Genomic DNA, 4,998 nt, shown 5'->3' with positions numbered 1-4,998 from the left:
CAACTTATTCAGATGTGGAAGTTATTGAAAATTCAAACAAAAAAGAAATATAATGCTTCTGTGGTGAAGTAGAAGAAATCATTGTTACCATGATTTACGAAGTTATTAATAGTTGAGTTTAGGTATATATTTCAATACAAATCAGACCAATAGTGCCAACTTTCTCCACCAATGTTTCAATATTCCCATACTAAAGCCACCCTGAATCACTCATGGCACCCTGACAAGGACATTACAAAATTTGGTGGCTGCAACTCAGACCTCATGCTTTCAGTATGGTTCATGGACTTAAGAACCTATTGTCTGGGCCAAAGAGATGACAGGGAGCTGACTTGGGGAGGGGGCCATGGCTGCTAAAGCTTCTGGAAGTACTGGGGACTGGGGGTGGTTGCCCACCCCAAATCTGAAAAACAGCATAGTACTCAGCCTGCGCAACTGGTATATGAAATTATTTTTAGTTTGGCATCTCTGCAGAGAATATCCGCAAAGTGATGGAATTGATCTGTTCATGTGGCTGTAGTTTCAAGGGAAAGGTGTGGCTGCTGGACCTTCCAGTAGGTGGGTATTTGGCCTGACCACCTTCCAAGGTGCCCCAAAGTTCTCAGCAGCAGGGAACTGTTTCCATGAAATCTAGCTGTTGGGTATGCATCTCTTGGGAGATTTAGTTGGGAATCTATACTTACTTTTTCTGACTTTTCCTGTTCCTGTGGCTCCATTCTCTGTTATTTGGACTACCACTATGGGAGTCTGGATGCTTCAAAAAAGATGCAGGCAGCTGTTCATGAAGTGGATGTGCACCTGGCCTTGAAACTAGATACCTCTGCCTACTCCTATGTTGCTTTCACTGAATGAAGAGGACATATTTTAATTTTAATTTCTATAGTCTTTTACCAACAAATGAATTTCAATTGTATTATGTAACCTTCAGCTCATAAAAGGTTAAACACAGATGCAAAGATTCTAAACAAAATTCTGCCCATAAAATTCAACAACTCATCAAAAAGCTTATACAACACGAAGAAGTAGGATTAATCTGGGATACAAGAATGGTTTACAAGTCAGTAACCATAATACACCATTGTAGGATAACATTGGTTTGTCCTTTTTCGCTTGCTGCAGGGAGTTTAGGTTTATTAGGTTGCACCTATCACAGTGCTCTTGAAGCACTTCCTTTCCTCTGTGTTTATCTTTAACTTCTCCTCTTTTCTCTGATTCCCCTATCTGTTAATCGCTTATATCCCCATATCAGACCCTCTGAATTTTAAAGTCAGATCCTTCTAAGGAGTCTGGATTTTTTATTTGTAAGTGAAATATTGCTCTTCTCTTTCCCTTATGTCCTTTGCATACATGACTTTAGAGTAATGTCCTATTTGTATAGACAAAGGAAAATAGTTAATGCTATGCTTTTGTAATTTAGGACTTAATTGATTCCAAATAATATTTACTCTTGGGTATCTGTCATATTTACTTGACATAAACCCCAGTTGCCCTTAGTTCCTAGTAACACAACGAAGGGACTTGGATGGACCCAGAGCAAACTATAAGCTACCCTGGCATCAAAACAGGACAGGCCAAGCACCATAACACTTAATAAGTTAAGAGCATGGTTGTGGACAAATTCCTTCGTGATTCAAAGAGAAAAGGCTGGATAAGGATCCTGCTGAGGTTAGGAAGGAATAATCTAGCCTGAGGACTGGAGTCTGGGATCTCTATCAAGATGTATCCAGGAGAGCCACCCTATAAGGTTAATATATCTCTTATTGTGTCCATACAAAATGACTAGAAAGATTATTAAGAGGTAAATCTAAGATGATTGCTTACGGACTAAGGATAGGATAAGTATGTCCTTAAATGAAACTCTACTCTTGAGCAGATCATCTAGTAGGAGATCTTTGTCTTAGAAGAGTTTTCCTGCAGGGAAGGCCTTTCATATGTTGATTGTACTATCTCGCCTATGTGGAATTGCTACCCCCAATCCTTGGTGATTGTTCTATATAACTAAGTCTGTAAGAGTGGTGAGGGCAAAGAAGGAGTATGGGCCTGGGAGGAGGAATATGGCCAGTGTGTGAGACTGGAAGGAGGCGAAGGAAGACTAGATTGGAATAAATGACAATTGAGGTCGAGAGGCTGCACTAGCAGCCACACGGTTTTAGATTTCTGTATTTTAGTATTTTAGTATCTAAGTCCAGAGAAATTCACCAACCAACTTGGTGACCCTTTTCCTTCATGCGTCCAACGGTGGCAGTGGGGGTGGGGAAGCAGCTCATGGACACTAAATGCACATGTCAAGTACACCCTTACACACTTTATTATTGAACACAAACCTATAAATTGAGCTTCCATAAGACACAGCAGTACCACTTCTGGGAGTATACACTGGGGGTCCAAAAAGACACTGCAGAAAAGCCATCTACATCACTATACGCAGTAGCCATAATCCTTACACAACCAGACTGTCCAAGAAAAGACGACTGGATAAAGAAACTATGGTATATCTGCACATGGATTACTATGAAGCCATGAGTATAAATGAAGTCATGTACTTTTCTTAATGTATGGACCTGAAGAGTAAATTTTACATACTGAGTATAATGAGTCAGAAGATGGTACAGACATAGAATGATTGCACTCATTTGTGGGTTATAGAAATCATAGTATGAGACAAATATCCAACGACAGTAGAAATAAGGGCCAGATGGACAGGTCCACAGCTAGAAGCTTGCCACAAGTGGTACTGGGTAGGTGGATAGAGAAGGGACCACTATAACAGTGATCATTGGCAATGTTCACTCTGGACAAGAACTAATTGCTGAAAATACCTAACGGGACATTCACTATAACTTTTTAGTACCTGAACTGCAAACCATAATGCCCAGAATAGAAGACTTGGGGGGAAGAGATAGAAAGAGAGAGAGGAAGAGAGGGAGAGAGAGATAGAAGAAAGGAAGAAAGGTGCCTGTCATAGAGGCACGCTGGGCGGGATGGGAGGAAAACTGGGTACATTGGTGATAGGAAATTTACACTGTTGAAGGGATAGATGTTGGGACATGTATGACTGGAACTCAATTGTAAACAACTTTATAACAGTGTGTCTCAAAGTCATTCAATTAAAAAAAAATTAAATAGGGACTTCGGCCGAGATTCGACCCGTGTGGCCATGCCTTTGCACAGCCGCGTGGCTGCTGAACGAGCAGGAGCCAGAGCCAGCTATATGACTTGGGGTTCCAGTGAGTGCTTGCAACCATGTATCCAGACTGTGAACTAAGCTTTTTCCCCACGCTGGCTAACGGAGGAAATATCCTTCTTCCTTGGTCTCTCTTCCCTCCCGGAGGAGGCGTTGTGTCTGACATTTTATGGGTCCTTTGAGCAGGTATGAAATTTGTGGCTCGGAAAAAAAAATGTGCTTTGAACTTGAAACAGCGGGACGCCTGGGCAGTCTCGGGCTTGCAACCATGTATCCAGACTGTGAACTAAGCTTTTGCCCCATGCTGCTCCAGGAAGGGAAATGATTCAATTTCTAACTTAAATCTCCCTGGACTTAATTACTAAAATACAGAAATTGTAAACTCTGCGGCCGCTACTGCGGCCACTCGACTTTTTGTCTCTTCATTCTCATCAGTGGAAAACTAATTATCAAATATTTCCTTGTCAATAGGGCTGTGGCTGTATTCTTGGGGGATGAATTCCAACAAAAATAGTGAGTCTGTGTTGAAACTCCAACAACAATAGTGAGTTTTGTGTTGAAATATGGAATGTAATCAAGGTAAAGAGAAAAGGAAGTGAAATTTATCAGTTACGCAGGGGGGGGTCTTGGGGGGTGAGGGGTGGGATGTATACTGGGTTTTTTTCATTGGTGGTGGAATATGGGCACTGGTGAAGGGACGGATGTTTGAGCATTGTATAACTGAGACATAAGCCTGAGAACTTTGTAACTTTCCACATGGTGATTCAATAAAATAAATTAAAAAAATAAAAAATTAAAAAATTAAATATATATAAACCATGTCTTAATAACTATATTCTTATAATAGTTACTCTTCTTGATGATTTTCTTCCATATGAGAATATTGAAACTAATATATTAACTAAAATTTAATATATTAATTTGAATTTTAAGGTTTAATGAAGAAATATATTATTATTGGGAGCAACCAAACATTCCAAGATAATGTTTAATAAACAATATTTACAAAATGATGTAACTAACTGTAAAACAAAATGCTAAAAGATGTGGTTTACATTCTTCTTTTGCAAAGAACCAGTGGCAGAGATGCCTTCGGACCCCACACAATGTTGTCTCATTTGGGCAACTTGGAGCAGGGCAGATGACTCTCTACCCACTCCAACAAAGCCCTGGCAGCCAAAAACCTCCAGGATTCTATTGACATCAAGTTCACAGCCAGTCACCATGGATCAGATGAACCTCATCTATGAGTGAATCTGTTGAAAAACTCAGGTATGCAGATTTTGTGACCGAATCCCCAGGTTCACATGGACTAGTACTATAAGTGACCTCCCCACATCTCCCTGTTCTTCCAGGACCTGGCACTCACGCCCACAAATTGCCTCTGGCACTTTATAAGCACATTAAATGTCCTTATCCAGAGACTCACAAATAAATCTCAGAAGAAATCAACAAGCTGTAGAGATGCCTCCGCACCCCAAAGTCACCATCCAGTTGAAAAACTAACCCTTGCCGTATTATTCTATTTAAAATTTTAGAATTACTGGAGTATCTAAATAATCTTACTTTACCTCCCTGATGCAAGACATTGCAAGAGATTTAATATTCTATGCCCCTGATGTACCAAGAGTAGCACACCACGTTTTATGGGGTGTAAAGTAGAAGGCAACCAATCTCAATTAATATATATGCACACACACATATATACATATATATATATATATATTAGCACACAAGGCTCAACCTCTAACAACATGTAAGTAATTTTATACAAGTGCGAGCTCCAGGGTGAGATACAACAATCTTCACAGACC

Source organism: Sorex araneus, chromosome X, assembly GCF_027595985.1.
Source record: "Sorex araneus isolate mSorAra2 chromosome X, mSorAra2.pri, whole genome shotgun sequence".
NCBI lineage: Eukaryota > Metazoa > Chordata > Mammalia > Eulipotyphla > Soricidae > Sorex > Sorex araneus.
This window is presented reverse-complemented; position numbering follows the sequence as displayed.